General features: G+C 40.9%; 1 protein-coding gene across 1 annotated transcript in view; it reads right to left on the bottom strand.

Annotated features, from left to right (window-relative positions):
* Positions 1 to 24,066, bottom strand: part of LOC108101729 (cytochrome P450 307a1) — an 88,948-nt gene that overhangs the window by 49,420 nt on the left and 15,462 nt on the right.

Here is a 24,066-nt window from a genome sequence, read left to right as displayed (position 1 = left end):
AAGTTCAAAATAGTGACGGATCATAGGCCATTAACCTGGCTTATGAGCATCAAAGAACTTGATTCTAAGCTAGTAAGAGTGTAGTGTATAAAAAAGGATCCCTGAATGTAGGGGCAGTCGCGTTGAGCAGAATCCAGCCAGAGGTTAATGTACTAGAAAATGCCTCACCGAACGGGGAAACGATTCACTCCGCAGGGGAAGACCTACAGCTTGGGTTTCTTATATCGGAAAAGCCATTGAATGAATTTAATATTTAGGTAGTTATTGAGGAAGGTAAAAATCAAGGATATAGAAACAAATTCCATTTAGAAATAAACTAAGAATAACCTGGGCAGAAAATATGTTTAATGAGGAAACTGTGGCCCGTAGATTAAATTGAATTGTAAAACCAAAGAGAACAGTAGCATTATTAATACCAGATAACAATCAAATCAAATATATTACACGTATTTTGCATATTGTAAGCTATATACAGCGATAAGATGTACAATATTATTACCGGACATTACAGAGAAAATCCAACAACAACAAATCATTAAGGATTATTATGAAAAGAATAATCATAGGGGAATGAATGAAACTTTGGCCCACCTAAAAAGAAAGGTGTTTTTTTTCCGCATATGAGACAGACTATTGAACAAACCATTAATAATTGCGATAGTTGTCAAATACAGAAATATGATTGGAACCCACACAAAATTAAATACAGCTTGACAGAAACAAACCCATGAAAGTAGTGCATATAGATTTATATTTTATTAACAAGAAAAATGTATTAACCATAATAGACAAGTTCTTAAGATACGATTGGGGAAAAACGATTCCAGCAAAAAAAGTATAAACATATTGAAAGCGATAAAAAATTTCATGACTTTGTTCGGGATACCCAAAAAGATAGTATGTGATCAGGGAGTGGAATTCTCTTCCAACCTGTTTAAGGACGTTTGTAAGCGGTACAAATTAGAACTACATACAACCTCCTTCCAACAGTCGTTAAGTAATTCCGCAATCGAAACAATCGACAGAAATATTCAGACTAATAATCGAGGCAAAGAAAACAAAAAGAATGGAAATCAAACATCAGGAGGTAGACGAAGCATTCATAACATACAATAATGCTATTGATTCGGCTAAAAAGTTGACATCACAGGAACTGTTTACGGGTAGAACGCATAATTTTCTAAATAACATATCATTTAACAACAAACAGGATTATTTACAGAAAGTCAATGCGTTCCAGGTCGAATTATACCCAAAAATCAAGGAAATGGTAAAACAGCAGAGAAATAAAAGAATAGAGTCAGCAAATGCAAACAGGGAGAACCCCAACCCAGTAGAACCAGGAGATACAATATTTAGGAAGGAGAACAGGAGGGACAAACTTACTCCTAGATTTTCGAAACACAAGGTGCTGGAAGACAACGGGTTAACACTAACATTTGCCAAACCCCAGAAAATTCATAAAGAAAAAATCAGAAGACTAACCAGACCAAATGAACAATAATAATTACATGTGGTCAATGACCATGGCCGAAGGAAGGAGTTTCGATATTCGGGCGACGAGCCTTTAGCACAAATAAACTTAAGCCCTGCAAAAATAGTACAGACATATAAGAATTGATACACATGTTAAGGTAACAAGAATATCAGGAAGTAATAGAGAACATAGGAAAGACACTCAGAGAGGTAGCTGACGATGCAGAAACGAAAGGATCTTGTGAGAGCATTACAGAACACGTTTCAGATTATTAAAACAAGACTTGAGGGAATATGCCCTAAGAAAATGAAGCCGAATTAACTAATTAATGGGTTAGGATCAGTTGTTAAGTTCATAACAGGAAATCTGGATGCAGAAGATGCAGAAAAATTGGAACAAGAAATAAGGAAAATACAGAACGAAGAGGAAAGATTACGAGAGGCCGTGATCTCACAGGAAAAAAAAGGTAACAAGTTCGGCATAATTTTTAAAAATTTGACGAAATATATTCATGAAGAACAAAGCAGGGTAGCCACGTTTTTTAACAATTACAAAAATGGAATAAGTGAGACGTTTTTAGAAGATGATAAGAGTATTTATAGGTTAGAATACATAGGGAGGATTTCAGTAACAATAGATATGCTTGCATTAAACTTAAATGACATTGCTGAAAGTTTATTTCTTAAAAATCGCACGACTATGTATATCATATAGCTGCCATATGAACAATAGTCGAAAATATGGGAAATTAATAGAAAAATCGTCATAGCTTCGATGTTGTTTAGCTTTTATTTGGCAGTCCACATATTTGGTGACTGCAATGGTATATAAGCTTCGGCTTGTTGAAGCTAGCTTCCTTTCTAGTTTTTTTGTTATTCATTTCTCTTCACTATTCATTATTCAGTCTTCTTCATTATTTATTTTTCTTCATTATTCATTATTCATTTTTCTTCATTAATCATTATTCATTTTTCTTTATTATAGTCACATAATCAAATGCCCCACACGCCATGATCAAAACAAACATTAGAAGGTATGTTTTGCACTTTGCTTGCATTTCATTTTATGGTCTAAGTATTCTGTCATTTTCGTTGGCCAGTTGTACAACTCTCTTCTGTGACTTCAATACTTTCAGTATTTGCATTTTCGCACTCTTAAGGGGGTCTTCCTATGTGATGGGTTGAAAAAATCGATTTTTTTTTTTTTTTCATAAATTGCTCCCTTAACATTTCATCTAGAATACGGTAGTAAAGCGATTTTAGAAAATTCGAAGTCGTTTTAAAGATACAGCAGGTAAAAGAAAGAGCGGTTCGAAGCGCTGAGTTGGCAGTTAGAAACTTTAAACGCGTTTTTCTCAAAACTGTGTTTTTCAAACTTTCCTCCATTGTATCTCAGAAACGGCTGGACCGAATTACTTGAAATTTACAGGGCACACTCAATATATGTAAACGCATGGAATGAACTATTATCAATCGAAAATTTTCAAAACTTCGATTTTTTTATAGCAAAAAACAAAAAAAAAAAAAAAACGCCTAATTTGCAACTTTTATTTCAAATGTCTATCAAAAATCCAATTTTTTTTATATTCATTTGATTATAGGTTAATCCGTGCTTTTAAGCCTACAAATTAAAACGCCGTTTATTTTTTTTTTTTTAGATAAGCCGATTAGCCGGAACCGTGGAGGAAGTGGGAGCTCTTTTTTTCGAGGCGGGGGTGTTCAGAGCGCTGTAACTCTAGTTTGACCGAATATTTTTTGCTGAAATTTTTTATTTATACTGTCCAAATATGTGTTAATAAATGATAAAAAAAACTTGAAGCTCTAAATATTTACTGGTCGTAGAAAAAAATCCTAAAATAACCCTAAAAAAACAGGCCGTCACATAGGAAGACCCCCTTAACCTTCTGTAATGGCTATATTACTTTCAACAATATTATTAAAATCATTTACCCACTTTTGACAGGTAAAAAAACGAATTTTGTTAAAAATCTTCATTTTTAAGAGGTGGTCAAATAATTTTTTTTAGAATCTTCAATTTGAGCTGGTGGTCAAACGTGGGCATACAATTTTTTTTGGAAAAAGGCATTTTTAAGGTGTCAAAAAACGTTGTTTTTACAAGATACCCACTTTTGCCGTGAAAAAAAACGAATATTGTTAAAAATCTTTGTTTTTAAGAGGTGGTCAAATTTTTTTTCTTTCCAATCTTAAATTTGAGCAGGTGGTCAAACGTGGGTATAAATTATTTTTCCGAAAAGTTTATTTTTAAGGGGTCGGGTTTTTAAAATTTTTTTTTTTAGTTTAAAGTTCTGTAAATCCTGAACATTGAAATTTTTCAAAAATGTGTTTTCCGAAAAAATAAATTTTTAAAGATTTTTTTAAGACGTAATTAATAAAAAACTTTGAAGCCCTATATCTTCCAAAGTATATTTTCGACAATTTTAGAAATTCCATATCTTCAAAATGTGGTGGGTGGTCAAAAAAATTAAAAAGGTGGGCAATGATGGTCAAAAAATGGTAATTTCATTCCACTTTTCAAAATTAAAATTTAAAATTTTTTTGGACCTAACTTCTTTAAGCTTAACTTTAGCTGTCTAAAGTCAACACAAAACTGTCCGAACCATTTTTTCTTAACCAATTATATAGAGCTTGCGTAAGGAGAGCATGACATGAAGTGACACGAAGAGGTTTAAGAAACTTATACATACCACTAGGGAAGAATTCACTTAGGGTAGTTACCGGTTTACTAACCGAACATTGCAGACTAAGGAGGCACCTATGTATGTAATATAGGGATTGCAAACAGCAAGACATGCAGATTCTGTGATAGCAAGGATGAAACCTCCCTACACATAATATCAGACTGCCCAGCACTAAGTAGCCTGAGAAGTAGAACCCTCGGTACCTTAACTAAATTTCTTTCGCATGGATTTAAACGAACTGGCCTTCTTTGTACGGTTTTGTTGGATCAATCAATCTAATTTCCATTTCGTCAATTTTGACTTTAGTACTTGGGATACCAGCTATAAACGAATTTGAGTATTTTGCCAACAAAAAAAAATGTACCTTCATCACTCCACCCGGGAGCATAGGGCCTCTACAATTTTTGTAGAGGTTTCAATTATCTTTGATTTTCGATGGTGATTAGCCAGTAGCGACTTATCCTAGCGGTGGGGTTGCCACCTGGCGCCATCTAAGAGTGACGAAAGTCTATTCGAACCCGGACTTCCGGATCGGAGACCAGCGCTCTACCTGCTGGTCCACCGACCCCCCACGGCAATGATATTAGTTTAATTCAGTAGTAGTAGTTTAACTTTCAAGGGACCGACGATTTTTCGTCGTTATACCCGGAAGACGCACTAAGCAGAAGGATTTAAGTGTAAAAGTCTGTCTGGGGACCAATCAAGCCATCGAGTTTTCGTCGCAATATCCGGACGGACACTATAAGCGGAGTCGTTATAACAGGATTCTACTGTATAATGTCGTTTTGCATATCATCATCGCCTATAACATACATATGTAATACATAAAACAATATTTCAATACAATTATCGACAATTTTTACGTTACTTGATATTTGTACAGTACTACATATCCCATTACTGCCTATACCTTTTAGCATAACAACATTATTGAATCTTTTACCAAAAAATGTAGTACTAAGCTTTTCTTTCATCAAAGAGCATTAATTCTCCGCACTTGTAGCAAGTTTGATTTTTCACGGTGATAACCATGGTGTTTGCCATTTCGTGTTTTGTCAATCGCAAATTGATTCTATTGTTTCTTGAATCTGCATTCAAACATTTTATTTCCCAATTTTCCGCAAATAACGCTGATTGATGATTGTTTTTGACGTTTAGAATAACGCTTTTATTTCGGACTGTAAATCGCCTCTGGTTCGAACTTTTGATGTTAAACGCTGCAAGCGGTTATCGAAGCTTGCCAGCAACGCAAGGGTCACGGACACAGCAATCTCTTTGTTTTCCATTTGGCGTCATTTCGTTGTTAGTTCAGTAACCATGCGGCTTGTATGAACTGCCAAACTGTCGACTTGATAGCATATAAAGAAACATGGCGGCTGGTGTTTCTATAGTGTCGGAGCATTGTATAAACAATTTCTTAAACTCAAGCCAGGTAATATCAGCATAGCTATATTGCGAAAGCCATTGCGAAGCGCTACCCTCCAAAGCTGAACTTAAAGCCATAACCAACGCACTGCCATTATTTCAACAGTATTACACCCCGGTGATGCGTTGGCGCTTGGTTTGTCTGCGTTGAATTTGGGTAGTTGCACAGACTTGCTGTGCCCTGCATCAGGCACAGCTATTTTTATAGCTCGTTCAAGTTCAATTAAGTTTTTTATTCAGCAATTCCATGATGGTACGTCATGGTCCAGCTAGTTTGGAAAGCAGATGGCCAGACCCCACTTCTGATGTCGAATTCTGAATGTCTTCCAATGAAGCGGAGCGCGTTTCGAGGTTTGCACAAGCGATTACTTCAGTACATTGAACTGTCGTTCGTCTCCCTCCTATGCCTATGCTTTCGAACCACACTCGGCGACAGCGACACTAAGCTGTATATTACTATAATTATGAAATTAGTTCTTCTGCTGAAATGCCAGAAAACGTGTATTCGTACACTGACACACACACACTCACAACTACGCAGTCTTAATGTGCGGACATATACATCGTGCCGATATAGAGTATGTAGAAACGAAGTATAATAAATCTGGCCACATATAAGTTAACTAAGGTAACCGTGCGACGGCGATGACCGATCGTTCGAAAGCCAGCACCGGCCAAAATGCTGACACAGCGTCTGACCGGGTGCTCGTGCAACACAGCATATTTACGTGGCCGCTATGAAGTTCCATTTATGTTAGCTTTAAGTTCAGTTCACTTTGGATGAAAATCTGGCTACCCGCCGTTAAAATCTTATTTTTCAAAACCTGACTGAGTCTCTAGGCCAGCAGCTAAGAACGGCAGTCACCCTTCCAACATAATCATCCTTATCTCTGCATTAGAAGACCATCGGCAAACCTGCCATTCTTTACCAGCGGCTACTACACAAGAAGTGATACATCGATCAAGACCGCTGCGTGGGACCCACTGGCATCGACGAGCGGGACTTACAAAATATAAACATACTAAGATACTAATTGGCGCATAACGTACAATAAATAACCCTTCAGGTTAAAGTTCCGGAATCTTGTAGGTGAGCAACTCTTTTCACATACGAGGTGAGTTCAAAAAGTATCGCGAATTTTGAATTTTCGCGGGTTACCTCGTATCGAATTTCGATTTTTTTGTGGCGTTATGTTGGTACTCATGCCTCTCATTTATGCCGACAAGCTCGGCCATTTTGAATATTCACTTAATTGTTGACAGCTGCTTTGCTTGCACGTGTTTTGGATCGTCTTCGATTTTTGCCTTTTCAAAAAAATGGATCAAAGAACCTGTATCAAATTTTGTGTGAAAAACGAAATTAGGTGCGTGGATGCATTCCGAATGTTGACTGTGGCATACGGAGAAGCTACCTTGGACGCAACGTTTATCGGTGGTACAAAATGTTCTCAGAAGGCCGAGAAGATGTGAACGACGAAGAGCGTGCCGGACGCCCGAGCACTTCAAGTTCGGTCGAATGTAAAAGTTTTGTTGACAGTTTTCTTCGATTGGAGGGGCGTGGTGCATCATGAGTTCTTGCCACAGGGAAGAACGGTCAATAAGAAATATTACCTGCAAGTTATGCGCAATTTGCGCGAAGCAATCCGCCAGAAACGCCCGGATTTGTGGAAGAACAAAAATTGACTTTTGCATCACGATAACGCCCCTGCTCACACATCGTTGCTTGTGCGCGACTTTTTGGCCAAAAACAACACACTAATGACGCAGCCACCGTATTCCCCAGATCTGGCCCCCTGTGACTTTTTCTTGTTTCCTAAATTGAAGAGGCCCATGAAAGGACGATGTTACGCTAAGCTTGACGAGATAAAGACGGCATCGAAGGAGGAGCTGAACAAGATAAATAAAAATGATTTTTGAATATTTCGAAGATTGGAAAAGCCGTTGGCACAAGTGCATAATATCTCATGGGGATTACTTTAAAGGGGACAAAATAGATATTCATAAATAAATAAATAGTTTTTGAAAAAACACAAAATTCGCGATACTTTTTGAACACGCCTCGTATTTTCCGGACATCTGCATTTATTAAACAATCAAATACACTGCCCGAAAACTTTCTGCAGCTCCATTTTTATATCATAATTATCATACTCTTAATACACTCATTAATTGATCGACAATTTAAATTAAATAGTGAATTACTGAATATTGATTATTGTGTGTTGCTTGCATTTTATTTTTTTGGAATAAAAATACTGGCCTTTAAACTAATTGCCAACATAGAAAGTACGAAAGTTATAAACAATAAATACCTCAACAGATGCGCGAAAGCGCTTTTGAAAAATAAATTATTAATGCGCAAATCAACTAATTGTTAAAATTGTTTTCACAAATTCTTTGCATTAGCGTCAAAACAGCGACGTTTTCATCGCACTTTTGCTTAGCTTAATTTGTTTGTTTGTCACGGGGGCAGCTCAGCCACTGCGGGCCCTTGACTATAAAAATTGGTTGTGAGTGCGTAGCTGTGGGCTTTTATGTAGCTCCATATGAGCTTCCTATTCCTCCAGTATAGAACAAATAAACTGAAGTTAATTACATAAAATACATTTTAGAACAAGTAAATAAAGTAGAGTAATTTTATGATTTTCTCAACCCTTAGTTTACTTTCTGATTATCCTAACATTCTTTTTAACTTCATTTAGTTTATTTTTTCTTGACTTCCAAAACCCAAATCACTTTTAAATGATCACGTTTTTTCCTCGTCGCCCGCCTAATTCAATTATAATGTTCGGTTTGTAAAAAAAAATCAAGCAAGTTAACTAGGGTTCTTAAAAAAATCTCATGACTTCTAGGAGTTTCTGGTGCGGTCAATTGGTCTGGACGTGATTTGCTACTGCATTCCTGCTGCGAGCGGCGTTTCAAACATAATGGTGCAAAAGGACACAGCGAATGTCAACAATGTTAACAATTGGACATCTCACGAACCTCTTTGAGGAGGATTTTGCATAAAGACCTCGGTATGACACCTTAGAAGGTCCAATTGACTCAGCAGCTCAAGCCATATGACCATTTGGCTCGTTTTCGCTTCGCAAAATGGGCTCAAGAGCGTTTGGACGCTGATGAAGGATTTGGACGAAAAATCATCTTCTCGGACGAGGCGCATTTCCATCTTGGCGGCTATGTTAATAAGCAATACTGCCGTATCTGGGGAACGGAAAACCCTCATGTGATCGTGGAGAAACCAATGCATCCCGAACGAGTGACTGTTTGGTGCGGATTATGGGCTGGTGGTATCATTGGGCCGTTTTTCTTCAAAGACAGTGCGGGAAGAGCCGTTACGGTCAATGGCGAGCGCTACCGAGCCATGATAACCGATTTTTTGTGGCCTATTATCGACAAAATGGACGTGGAAGACATATGGCGCACCGTGCCACACAAGCAATGCCACAATCGATCTTCTGCGTGAGAAGTTCGGCGAACGCGTTATTAGCCGGCGTGCCGAGGTCGCTTAGCCGCCTTGTAGCTGCGATTTGACGCCATTGGACTAATATTTCTGGGGTGCCGTTAAGGATAAGTGTTATGCCAAGAATCCACAAGCAATTGAGGACCTGAAAGCCGAAATCGGAGAAGTAATTGGCCAGATACAGCCCCACACGCTCGAGAATGTCGTCAAAAATTGGTCTGATCGCATCCGCTACTGCCACGCCAGCCGCGGCAGCCACATGAATGATGTTGTGTTCAATCATTAAACCAGAAGAATTAAGCTTTACAATGAAAAAATCAGAATTGAAAAATATTGACGCGTTTTCATTTTATAGCCATTTCAAAAGGTGATTTTTAATTGGCCCATCCTGTACAAAATCTGGCCAGCCAAGTAGCAGTGGTGCAAATTGCAACCAGCCGAGCAGAAGCCCCTCAGATTCGGGTATTTGAACTATATATGTAAGGGGCGATGTCCAGCAACGAGCCATTGGACTCTGTTAAGTGCTTGCCCGAATTTGCGGGAACACAGGAAAAACACGTGTCCTGGCGACAAGCGGCAGTAGCTGCCTACTACATATTTAGGAGTTGTGTAAACAGCTCACGCCATTATCAGGCGGTAATTATTATTAGAAGTGCCCTGCCGATGCCGTGTTATCCTCGTTCAACACTGTATTGAATTTGATTTTTAATTGGCCCATCCTGTACAAAATCTGGCCAGCCAAGTAGCAGTGGTGCAAATTGCAACCAGCCGAGCAGAAGCCCCTCAGATTCGGGTATTTGAACTATATATGTAAGGGGCGATGTCCAGCAACGAGCCATTGGACTCTGTTAAGTGCTTGCCCGAATTTGCGGGAACACAGGAAAAACACGTGTCCTGGCGACAAGCGGCAGTAGCTGCCTACTACATATTTAGGAGTTGTGTAAACAGCTCACGCCATTATCAGGCGGTAATTATTATTAGAAGTGCCCTGCCGATGCCGTGTTATCCTCGTTCAACACTGTATTGAATTTCGATGCGATCATAAATCGACTTGATTTCACATACAGTGACAAGCGATCGTTTCATGTCATTGAGCAGGAGATCGGCACTCTCAGGCAGGGTAACCTCACACTTTTACAATACTATGACGAGGTTGAGAAAAAGCTCACCTTGCTCTCTAATAAAGCCACTATGTCTTACGAGGCATCGGCGGCAAGGGTTTTGTGCGACAAATTCCGGCATAATGCCCTCCGCGCCTTTATTTCGAGACTTAAACGCAGTCTCACTTATGTCCTCTTCTCGGCAAAGCCGAAGGACATGCCATCTGCACTTGCATTGGCTCAAGAAGTGGAATCGAACTACGAAAGATACTTATTCGCAAAGTCGTATGCAAGGATTCAAGAGGGTAGGGACAGGAGACAATGTCCAAAGGAGCAAGAATGCTAACAAACCCCTCTTCAAATACACCCCCAAGCAAGTGCTGGAAAAAATCCGTACTTTACTAAACATCATAAAGTGCAGGTACACGCTTTCCAAAATGCTAAAACCATCCCAAGCCCCGGCGTATCAGAAAAGGAAGCCGGCTGTGTCCGACCGTTCAGGCCCCCAGGCAGAGGGTTAATCACGTTGCGCAAAGCGCAGCCACTTCCGATGAGACATACTCCACCGCGGCTTCTAGCGCGACTAAAGAAATAAATGATGACGCCATTTGTGAGTACGACTACTATTACAATTCATTCCATTCATGTCGTCACCACTACTACGAAAAAAATGCTTTATGTCAATTTTCATTCATTTTACCTGACTTGTCCTCCTTTGATGCGATTATCGGCCTTGACCTGTTAAAACAGGCAGGCGCATCACTTTGTCAAGCTTCTGGCCACCTCAAATGAGGCACCGAGGTAGAGAAAATGGAATTTCACGTGTGTCCCGATGTCAATTTTACTCGGACGCAGCACCTCTGGACAGAAGTCTTTATTTAAAAATTCTCATCGACAGAAATAAAGCCATCGCAAGCCCTAACGAGGCCCTGCCGAATAATACGTCTGTGGTGGCCACCATAAGAACTATTAGCGAGGAGCCAATTTATGCCAAACTCTTCCCATACCCAATGGGGCCAGCCGATTTCGTCAAGGGCGAAATTTTAGATCTGCTAAAAAATGGCATAATTCAAAAGTCGAAACCCCCCTACAATAACCCAATATGGGTAGTAGATAAGAAGGTGTTGTACTTTCGCAAACTGAACGAAAGAACAATAACCGACCGTTACCCCATGCCTAACATATCGATGATATTAGGAAACTTAGGCAAGGAAACTTCACAACGTTGGACTTGAAGTCCGGCTATCATTAGATCACACTGGCAGAGCGTGATCGTGAAAAAACTTCCTTTTACGTAAACGGGGAAAGTATGAATTTGGCAGACTGCCATTTGGATTAAAAAATGCTGCCAGCATTTTCCAAAGAACGCAAGACGATATACTGCGAGAACAGATTGGCAAATTTTGCTATGTTTATGTTGATGATGTCATCGTCTTTTTTGAGGATGAGAACTCCCACATCCGGCACGTAGACTGGGTTCTTAAGAGTCTGCACGATGCTAAATTGAGGGTATCAACGCAAAAATCGCGGTTTTTTAAGAAAAGCGTTAGCTTTTTGAGATTCATAGTCACCAACAACGGTGCCACAACTGACCCCGAAAAAATCAAGGCCACAAACCTAAGAACATATTCGAAGTCAGATCATGCCTGGGCCTGGCTAGCTTTTAAAGATGCTTTATTAATGATTTTGCATTAATAGCTAAGCCAATATCAGACCTTCTGAAAGGGGAACACGGAAGTGTCAGTGGACACAGGTCCAAGAATATTTAGGTGCAGATCAGCGAGCCGCAACGTCTAGCTTTCCAAAAGCAGCATAACATTCTGGCTTCCGAGGACCTCGTCCTCAAGTACCCAGAATACAAAAATGCATATGATTAAAACTTCAGCGCGGTGCTGTCCCAAGGACGATCTATAACTATGATCTCGGGAACCTTAAAGGACAGAGGTTAACTATGCTACCAACGAAAGGGAGCTGTTAGCCATAGTCATAGCCATAGCCATAGATACTGGCTCAATTGCGCCATTATTTGAATGCAGTTAAGGATATAAATATCTTTACTGATCACCAGCCATTGACCTTCGCAGTATCGAAATCCGATTGCGACAATCAATCGATTTCCATCAAAACGCAGCTTCGTACTCTTTGGATCAAGAGATGGCATAACAACGACTTCACATGTAAGGAGTTAATGCTGGAGGAGCTCGCGGACACTATTGTTCCTAAAGGCGTAAACACCATTCATTGCGAGCTGCATACGCTAGCGATGATACAGGATGAATTGTTGCGGCAATTTCCAGCCACCAAATTTTGACTGCAAAAACCGCATGATGGATATTTTTTTGCAGTCGCTGAGAGGCAAGAAGTCCTCACTGCCGAGCACAATCGGGCTCACAGGTCGGCTCAGGAAAATGTGAAACAAGTACTCTCCGGGTACTACATTCCGAAATTGGCCAAATTGGCAAACGAAATAGTCACTAACTGCAGACCATGCTAGGGCAAAATATGACAGACATCCCAAAAAACATGATCATCCCATTTTGATCATGCTGGAAAACCATTTCGGGGTTAGCATCTCGAATGCACCGCCCCTCCACAGTGTCTCAATCGGACAGGTGGAACTTTTCGACAGCACTCTGGTAGAACTTGCCAAATGCCTCAAAATTGACCAAGGCATTAGCGACACCGTTGAGCTAATTTTGCTGGCCAGATACAACAAATCTATCCATTCAGTCATCAAGAAGAGGACGGTCGACGTGGTTCAAACTCTATTAGGTAACCCACAGTATGAGGTACAGGATAATTTAAGGCACGCCCAAGATAGGCTCAGAACCAGGGAAAATACTTCCCGGCAAAACAGGTTTTTTTAAGTTGGTGACAACGTCCTGGTAAAGTCCAACAGTCGACTACGCAACAAACTATTACCCTTATGTGAGGATAAAACTGTGGAAGCGGACATGGGGACCACAGTTCTCATTGAGGGGAGGTAGGTCCATAAGGACAACCTTAGGTAGACGAAGCATAACCATGTTATCATTCGCCAGAAGGATTTTTTTTTTTTTAAACCGCTTTTATTCCTAGTTAAGCTTATTTTTCATACATACAAACATTACAATATATCCAATTTACAGGTTTACAGCCATACCCCTGCTCTTCCTTTTAACCATAACATCAACACACGTCACGGACTACTCACAGGCTAGATATATCTGCTTAACTCATTGAGCATCCACGAAAGAGCTTAGATTTCCTAGGAACGGCGTTGAAAGTAGTTGCGGGGACGCTAGATGCAGAAGATTTTGAAAAAATGAAATTCACAGAATTCCAATTAATGAACGCAAACAATAAGCAAGTAATTATCAATAACAAAGTACAAGATCAAATTAACAAAATTTCCACCACTATCAATTAACTTCTGAGGTCGGCCAAAGAATTCCTAATTGACACGGGACACCTATACGAGATGTTATTATCTTGAAGTAGGGTCGCCCATCTAGCGTTTGCTTTTTGAACTATCAAAAATTATCGAAAAAAATAAAGAGCCTTCTAGGCAGTTTGTGGATTGTTTTGTGACGCGTGTGCATGAGATCGTTGGTGCATAGAACAACACGTTTACGTGCTCGAGCAGTTCGGTCGGTCAAAAATATCGCTGCGGTGGCCAAAAGTGTAAATGACGATCCGTCGACGTCAACTCGGCACCATGCTCAAGAGTTGGACATTTCGCGCACTTCCCTGCAACGGATTTTAACCAAAGACCTCCATCTAAGGCCATATAAGATTCAGTTGGTTCAGCAGCTTAAGCCGCATGACCATCCCATGCGTTTTCGGTTCAGGAACGCTTGGTCGAAGATGACCATTTTTACCGAAAAATCGTATTTTCTGATGAGGCCCATTTCGTCTTGGAGAAGCCAATGCATCCACAACGAGTGACTTTTTGGTGCGGTTTGTGGTCGGGGGCATCATTGGGCCGTTTTTCTTTGAAAACGAGGAAGGAGCCGCCGTAACCGTTAATGGGGTCCGCTATCGCGGCATGTTGCAAGACTTTTTCTTTCTTCGAATGGAGAATGGGATGCCGTCAAGGATAAGTGTTACGCCAACCACTCAGAGACGATTGACGACCTAAAGCACGAGATTGAAGTCGCCATCAGGGCCATTGAGGGCCATACCATCGAAAATGTGTTTTAAAATTGGATCGACAGACTTTAAAGCCAGCCGAGGCAGCCATATGAACGAAGTGGTGTTTCATACATAAACCGCAATGTTAAGGCTATCCAATAAAAAAAAAAGCAGATGCTCAGTCTATTAGTCAACGTGGTGGCGGAATGCAATGGGGAATTCCACACCGTGAAGAATTGCTACATAACACCTTTGCCGAGTGTGCCGCCACAGCATATTTGCGTGGCCGCTATGAAGTTCCATTTATGTTAGATTTAAGTTCAGTTCACTATAGATTGCCAAATAATAATGGCCAACCGGCCATTCATTACCAGCGACTACTACACAAGAAGTAATACATCGATTACGACCGCTGCGTGGGACCCCCTGGCATTGACGAGCGGGACTTACAAAGTATAAACTTACTAAGATACTAACTACGTGTGTTGTTGAAGCCCATTCGGAATAATCTACCTTCTTATAGAATCCTGCAGAAATTTTCATGTGGATCTCTTTTGCATAGGCGTCACGCAATGCAAATGGTACATCCCTCGCTCGTGCGAAAATCGGCTTTGTCCCTGGTTTTAAGTGTACCTTAGCCTCTGGCCCATTGAATGTTCCTGCTGTAGTATTAAAAAACCAAATTGTATTTAGTAAGAATTTGTTGAAGCTGACCTTTTTTGTCTTCTGGTAGTCCGGTTGCTTGTACTTTTATTGCCTTGATCGCGCTGCTGTTGGATGTAAATATCAGAGCTCGCAAATAACAGTCGACCGTTTCTCGTTGTCTGCTAATAACAGTCTTCTTCTGACTCTTTACGAAAAGTCTCAGAGAACGACCGATTTATGGGTTCGTGAATGGGTTCGGTTACGCTCAGACCGAAACCGTTTTTTTCTATTCGGTTTTGTTCTGGTTGCTCCAGGACCGTTTTGTCGTTTTCAGTGAAGCAAAAGGCCTTTTGCATATGTATTGGTATACAGTGCACGTATAGGCAAGCAAATCGTTAAACATCGGTTTTGCGGACGAAATATATTAATCATCTTCGTGAATTGAACGTGTGTGTGTAAATGCCAAGACCGTTTGCATTGAGTTTTTCGGTCAATCGGTCTTTTGGTGACTCTCATTGTGCGAGCGTTTCTCGATCTGCTCCTTACGCACTGCTCATTGAAAGACCGAAATGCAAAGAGCTCAACGAAAAGCGCTCAACAAAAAACACAAATGATGACAGCAAGGGTCTCTTGCTCAGAGCGAGAGCGAGACAGTATGAACTTTTTCGGTTGTGCTCGCACCGAGAGCACTACATGAAAAACGGTCAATTGTTATTTGCGAGCTCTGGTAAATATATCTAGATCAATGGCGTCCTCAGTTCTATCTCCAGTGAATAATTTCTCGAAGTTGATTTCCTTTGCAAACTATGTTATCCACTCGCGTCCACAAAGTGTATCCAGATTTCCCTCAACCACGTACAAATTAAGTTTCCGTGAGCTGTTTCCATATGTTACGTTAAGGGGCGCTCGTCCTATGCATGTAATTTTACGCCCTGTACAGCTGGAGAATTTACGGTCGGTTTTCTGAAGTCGCATTGAAGGTTTAATTGCTCGAAATGTTTGCTTTTTTATAATACTGCACGGGGCACCTGTATCTAATTCCATTGGTAGTCGAATTCCTTCAATGTTCATTGTAATGATTTTTCTTGTTGCTGCACTCATCGAATTGACTGTGTTTGTTGGCTCTTCAAAATGCCATGCTGCTTGATTGTCAGAATCATTAGCTTCTTAAATTTGTTTGGTACTCGATCTACATACTTTGCTTATATGCCCGATCTTTTCACAATTAAAGCATTTCTCATCTTTGAACTTAGAGTTTCGTCGTATATGCTGACCTCCACAGCTATAGCATCTTGTTACTTTCTTGCTGCTCTCCGGTCGCTATACAGCCCAATCAGTACCCCAATTTGCATGTAGGTTCGACCTCTGTTGTTGTCTTTTCGCTCACCGTGTTTGCAGACCTCAAAAGTAGTTCTCTGGAGTAGGCGGCTTCATATGCTTCTGCAAAAGTAGCTGGCTTTTTTGCGATTACCTCATCACATATACTGCGACCCTCCATGCCGAAAAGCATTTGTTCTGTAAGCATTCTGTCTAGAAACGAACCGAATTCGCAAAAAGATGCAGCTTGTTTTAAGCGAAGTACAAACGATGCCAGTAGTTCTTCTAGCTCTTGTCGAAGTTGACGAAATTTCAAACTTTCTGCATACATGTTTCGTTTGCCATCAAAGTGATTAATTAGCACTTCTTTGATCTCCCTGTACTGTAATTCTTCGCGACACTTTGGACTGATCAGTATACGTAAGGCTGTATTCAATTCTGAGCCCATATGCACACGTGCGTAGTTGTGGTGCTCCTCCTCTGCACCTTGCTGAGTTGTAGTGCCTACTCAAATCTACTGAAGTAATCTTTAACTGTAGAATCTTCCCCGCTCTTGTAGCTTGGCATTGCAAACTGCGGCGTCTTTGTAGTTCCTGGAATTCCTGCATTTTGGCTACCTTGTGCCACTGCTATGTGAATTGCATCAGCCAGCGACTCAATGATCCCGCTTAGATCATTATTTGAAGTCGATGTAGCCCTCTCTGAATTAGTAGAAGCCATTCCTTTTGACTTCTGACACCACTGTTATATCGTATATTTTTATTCTGTGTAAATTCAATTACATTTTCTTAGTGGTAAAAACAAAAAAGAAATTAATAGAGATGTATTTCTCAAACGATAACTATCGCAAACTCAAAACTATCGACTATTCATTTATGTGATTCCTTTCTTAATACATAACACCTTTATATATTTTGTTCGGCATGTTTGATGACTGCAAGGATACATACACTTCGGCTTGCCGAAGCTAGCTTCCTTTCTTGTTTTTAAATAGACATAGTTTTGTGCCAAGAAATTTTAATCAAAATTTTTAAGTTTAGTGTGAATACCAAAAAGAGAAAGAGTGAGAGAGAGAGAGAGACGAGTCGGAGGTCGGTTAAAGTTGCAGTGCATGCGCTTCCGACAAAAAACGCTACCGTTCTTTTTGATCAAACGAACTTGATCTCCCACCATTGGATTGAAAAATATATACACCCCGATTAGCATATCAATCTCCCCTTAGGAATCAAATTTACGGTCAGCTTACTGTAATCCCTTAGTTTAGTTTTCAATGGGATTCTAGACGCCTTTGCCTGGTGTACAACGGTGGACTTGATATTTGTTGACAACGCCCTCAAAGGCAGCGCCTTTAGGACAAAGGGTCGTCCCAAACTCGAAGATTTAATCGCAAAATACGGCAGTCGGATCGTTAAGTCGCTTATGTGAAAATGGAAATCTAAGGTCTTTGAGGAAATAGCTGTTTTGCTACGAATGGCACATATTGAGTAAAACGAGATCAGTTTGTTGCGCTGGGTTTTCACAACCAATGGCAACAATGGATACAACACCAACTTCAGGTTAACGATTTCACGAAACATGCGTACACTCCACTGGCCCAGAGCGAAAGAGTTCAAGTCCCAAGTGAAAAATGAGTCCGATCTGTTTTGCGTTAACTACGGAGCTGAATGTTCGCTGGGCAAGGAGAGTGCTGCAGAAAAATTTTAAATATTTATACATTGAACATTAATAATTAGAGCTTTTATTGCTTGCTTTGGATAAGTATCTGAAATAAGATGATATATTATACATTTTTCAAATCTGAACGAGTTGATATTGTAACTGTAGCTAATTACAAAAATCTGTTAAATTCAGACGGCAACCTGAGTGACAGAGATAAGAAGACTTTAAAAACCATCTAAGCACCTTACTCTTACTCTAATTGGTGCGGAATACCGCAGATTCGTATAATTCAAGGCAATTTAAAACTAGGTATAGATTAGCGGAAATGAAAAGGTAAATGAACTGTTAGAATTCGATGAACTTCTAATAATTAACTTTTAATAATTATTCTACTATTATTCGTCCCAGCAACTCGCCATTCGCTAATCGAAAGTGGCTGGTTAAAAAGAAAAATGGCAGCAATCGTCTTTGTGTGGATTGCCATGCTTTGAATGAGAATATAGACTAGATATAGAACCACATGGCAGGGTTTCACGCTTTTTCTACCAAATATCGGGACATCCGGAATCAATTTAACGTACCGCTTTTGGTACGCCCGAAGGCCAGTATGAATTTTTAACCTTGCGATAATTAAAGCATTAGTGAAACTTACATGCACACATACACCAATGAACATATCGACGATGTTTTGATTGTGACCAAAACTAACGAAGAAACATTGGTCCGATTGTAGCTAAAAATAGCATAGAGAGTATATTGGGCTTGAAGTAAGTATCGGGAAAACTCATCTAAACGGAAGTAAAAATCAAGCGCTTTCAAGTCTATCACCTCTATAATAGAATTTGGGCAATGTATAATATAATAGCTTGTCCCCTATTTTCGGCAGTTTGTGACAACTTGTGTTTGCTGACTTCAAAGAAAAACTCCTATCTCACAAAGAGCATGAAACAATTTCTTTGCAAATACTAACTGTACTACCCCAGGAATCAGTGCTAAGTATATTTGCTCAAACATAATTCCGAACGTCGGCGAGTGCAGACGTGCATTTATTTCTCTTGTGCTCCGAAAGACAATCGATAAAAACAAAAAAACAAAAACCCCGATATAAAATAAAAATAAACGGCGAAAAGACGCTTATCGCGATGAAAAGTCGCAAGTTAATATTATTTTGTGTTTTTAATTAGTGCTTATAATACTGAAATACAAATAAAACCAAATAAAAAAATCAAACAAATAAGGTGATGAACCCAAACGAAGTTCGGGCGCAGCGCCAACGTAAGCAAGACGAGCGCCGGCTCTCTCTGCAAAAGAGCAATGCATACTTCTCTTTCGTATCGACAGCAGAAGCACCAACAACAAAAGCTTCTGCAGTAGTCGATCAACCGCGATCGTTAACCCCAACACCTTCCAACGAACTCAAGCCTATTCTTAACGAAAGGGCGCGCTCTCTTTCTCCATATATGTCAGCGACGATGCAAAGCGGGGTAAGCGACAAATGCATTTCCCCTCTTCCTGGCCCTGCCTCACCCCAACTGCCCACATGCCTGGCCACGGTTACCAGCACAGTAACGTCATTAGCAACTGTAAATGCAATGACAACAACAACATCAGTTTCGTCGGCATGCCCAATACAGTCGAGCGTTCTACCTGCTGTCTCAGCGAATTTACCAACTGCAGCTAGCGCAGCACCGTCAGATGCTTCAACTAAAAAGCAAGGTCCGTCCATACAGACTGGCATGGATCGCTACATAAACATTAAAAGAAAACTAAGCCCACAGGGCACGAAAATGGGTAACGCCGCAAAAATCAATAGGGCTTTCCCAAGCCAAGGAACCGTGCAAAACTCTAATACTGCAAATAGATTTCAACTTTTGGCTGACACGTCCGATGAAATCGCTTCTACAGTTTTGGATACGGACAAAAAGAAACCGAGGCCGCCACCGCTTTACATTCGAGAGAAAAACTCCAACAACCTCGTTAATATAATAATCGATCTGATTGGTAAAGATAGCTTCCACGTAATCCCCTTGACTAAAGGAGAAATACATGAAACAAAGGTCCAAGTCAAAAGCGAAGAAAGCTTTAGAAAACTGACAGAGCTCCTAGACGCCAAGAAAAAGAACTACTACACCTACCAGCTAAAAAGTAGTAAAGGTCAACAAGTTGTTATAAAAGGAATAGAACCAGACGTAAGCACTGCTGAAGTCGAGCAGGCACTAAAAGACAAAGGTTTTAACGTAAAAACAGTTATAAACATACGTAACCGAAATAAACAACCGCAACCTCTCTTTAAAGTGGAACTTACACCTGACTCTAAGGCGCTTAAGAAAAATGAAGTCCATCCCATCTACAATCTCCAGTTTCAAATGCATCGCAGAATCACGGTTGAAGAGCCGCATAAACGCAATGGCCCAGTCCAGTGCGCAAATTGCCAGGAATACGGACACACCAAATCTTACTGCACACTCCGCTCTGTATGCGTCGCCTGCGGAGGGCTGCATACCTCAGCTAAGTGTGAACTAAAAAATGAGCCAAATAGCAAAAAGTGTAGTAACTGCGGAGGAGACCACACAGCAAACTACAGAGGCTGTCCAGTATACAAGGAGTTAAAAAGTCGGATAAACCAAAGAGTCTCAACAGCACGATCTCACCACACACCATTGATACCCTCTAAACTCACACCTGAAGTCTTCTTTTCGTCAGCAGCCCGATCATCACTCGGCAGTTCCACTACAAATAAAAACGTAAGTTTTGCAAGCGTTTTAAAATCGGGTCATGCGAGCCCCGCTTACAATGTCCAACCACCACCTACAGTCTCTCACCAACTAGCAGAGCACACAGAAAATAGAATGGAAACGATGATGCTCAGTCTGCAACAAAGTATGGATGAATTCATTTCATTTATGCGGACGACCATGCAAAGTATGTTGACAAATCAGAATATTTTGATTCAGATGCTCGAAAACACTTTATCAAAATAATCAATGGCTCCCCTGCGCATTGCACTGTGGAATGCCAACGGTGTTTCACGGCACAAACTTGAGCTAGCACAATTTATGAACGACAATGAAATCGACGTAATGTTACTTGCAGAAACCCACCTTACCAACAAATATAATTTCCAAATCCGAGGGTATATGTTTTACAACACCAATCATCCTGATGGAAAGGCCCACGGAGGCACTGGAGTCCTGATTAAAAACCGCATCAAGCACCACTTTCACAACACGTTTGCTACTAACTACCTGCAAGCCACATCTATCAATATACAGTTGGGTTGTCACAATCTAGCTCTAGCAGCGGTATACTGTCCTCCTCGATTCATGATATCCGAAGCCCAGTTTACTGACTACTTCAACTCACTAGGCAAATACTTCATAGCAGCAGGAGACTACAACGCCAAGCATACGCACTGGGGATCTCGCCTCGTGACGCCGAAAGGTAGACAACTGTATTATGCAATTATAAATCCTAGCAACAAACTTGACTGCGTTTCCCCTGGATCACCTACACACTGGCCTAGCGACCCCAGAAAACTGCCAGACTTGATAGACTTCGCAGTTACAAAAAACATCCCACGAAATCTGATTAGCGCCAGTTCTCTCTCGGATCTATCATCAGATCACTCGCCTGTACTTTTTAGCCTAAACCAACAGCCAGTTAGTAATGACAACCCCGTCATGCTAACTTCTAGAAGCACAGACTGGCTCAAATTCAAAATATACGTAAGTTCGCACATCGAACTTACACCACAGCTAACCGGCGAAGACGACATCAACAGAACCGTATGCATGCTAGAGTCAGTTTTGGCCTCAGCGGCACGAATCGCAACACCACCAAGGCAAAACACAACACATAACATAAAGCATACAAACGCAGAAATAGAGCAGCTAGTCCTAGCAAAGCGTCGTTCCCGACGTGTATGGCAATCTCTTCGATCGCCATCTGCAAAGCAACAGTTAAAAGAAGCTTCACGCAGACTCACCAAGGCACTACGACAAGAAGAAGACAGGTCCCAACATCGCTATATAGAACAACTATCTCCATTCAGCTCAAAATTCCCACTATGGAAAGCCCACTCAACACTGAGCCCTCCAACAGTAACGGTTACGCCAATAAGGACCCCTGCAGGCTGCTGGGCCAGAAGCGACAAAGACAGAGCCGACACATTCGCTGCCCACCTTGAAAATGTGTTCCAGCCAAATCCAGTAACAAACGTGCGTAATATAAGACCGCAAACTGAAGACGACCTTCCTATTGCCGAACCAATTGTATTTCGACCATGCGAAGTCATAAAAATTATAAAAGAGCAGCTACAACCGAGAAAATCTCCATGCTGCGATCTAATAACTCCAAAAATGCTTATAGAACTCCCACTATGCGCCGTTGGTACCATATGCCAGCTGTTCAACGCGATGACAAGACTGGGCTGCTTCCCAAAGAGGTGGAAAAAGTCAATCATCATAATGATACCAAAACCAGGAAAAGACCACACCCTCGCCTCCTCATACAGACCGATACGTTTACTTTCCTGTCTATCAAAACTCTTTGAAAAATGCCTTCTGACCCGTATCATACCATACTTCAGAAGACATAATATTATCCCAGCACATCAATTCGGCTTCGCGAAAAACATGGAACTATCGAACAGGTGAACCGCATAACTTCAGAAATTCGAAGTGCATTTGAAAATAGGGAATACTGCACTGCGGTATTTTTGGACGTCTCCCAAGCATTCGACAGAGTATGGCTTGACGGCCTAATGCATAAAATCAAAATAATGCTCCCTAATAACACGCATAAACTCTTGAAGTCATATCTTTACAACAGAATATTTGCGGTGAGATGCAATACTTCCATATCAGCTGAACGTAACATCGAAGCAGGAGTTCCTCAAGGGAGCGTTCTCGGGCCAACTTTATACCTACTCTACACTTCTGATATTCCTACGAGCAGTCAACTGACTATGTCCACGTTTGCCGACGACACCGCGATCCTCAGCCGATCTAGATGTCCACAACAAGCCTCAGCGCAACTTGCGGCACATCTAGAAGTAGTGGAGAAATGGCTCTCAGACTGGCGAATAAAAGTAAATGAGCAAAAATGTAAACAAGTAACATTTACCTTAAATAGACGAAACTGCCCAAACCTTACACTAAACAACATCGTGCTCCCCCAGTCAGATGATGTAACATATCTTGGCGTACATCTCGACAGACGGCTTACCTGGCGCACGCATATTGAAGCTAAACGAACTCATCTAAGGCTGAAGGCAAATAGTTTGCATTGGCTGATCAACTCCCGCTCCCCACTCAGTCTGGACTACAAGGTCCTTATCTACAATACAGTTTTGAAACCAATCTGGACTTATGGCTCCCAGTTGTGGGGCTGCGCCAGCAACAGCAACGTAGAAATCGTGCAGAGAGCCCAAGCAAAGATCCTAAGAATTATCACTGGGGCACCGTGGTACGTTCGGAGTGTAAATATTCAGAGAGACTTGAATGTACTCCCCGTCCGAGATGTAATAGCGCAGCACATGCAAAATTACTACACAAAGCTGTCAACTCATCCAAACCACCTCGCTAGAGCATTGACGTTGGTATGTAGCCGCTCCCGCCTTCGTCGTAACGACCTTCCCATCCAGCGATAATTATTAGGACAGTCTAACATAAATACAGTTTAACAAATTGTTAGAATAATGTAGTACTTTAAGATTTTAACACATTTTGTTAGTCTCGTAAGAGAAGATTCAAAATAAACAACCAAAATCTAAAAAAAAAAAAAAAAAAAAAATTTGGCCCTTAATAATAATAATCCACACAAATATATGGGATGGGATGGCTTTCAGTCGTACAGAGTAAAGTTTTCTGATCGCGGTCAACTTGGTGGCCGCCAGTGCGATCTCTGTTTTCGATTGAATGCAAGTTGACACACAGCCTCCTCGTGGCACCTCCTGGGTAGCTATCTTAGCATCCGCTAGATAGTGAGCTAATGTGTGCAGCGATGTCACCCGGACGTTAAACGGTAGAGCGCAGGGTTTGGAACCCGCCTCGTAAAAAAGAAGCCCAGTGAAGGCCAAAGCGAAAGCCTCGGATAGGATCCCCCCTTATGTTGACGACCACCGCAAAACGAAAAAGGACTACGATTTGAGGATATGCACCTGGAATGT

This window comes from Drosophila ficusphila, unplaced genomic scaffold (genome assembly GCF_018152265.1).
Source record: "Drosophila ficusphila isolate 14025-0441.05 unplaced genomic scaffold, ASM1815226v1 contig_2, whole genome shotgun sequence".
In the NCBI taxonomy this organism is placed as follows: Eukaryota; Metazoa; Arthropoda; class Insecta; order Diptera; family Drosophilidae; genus Drosophila; species Drosophila ficusphila.
Note: the sequence above shows the minus strand (reverse complement) of the source record. Positions and strands in the feature narration are given on the sequence as shown.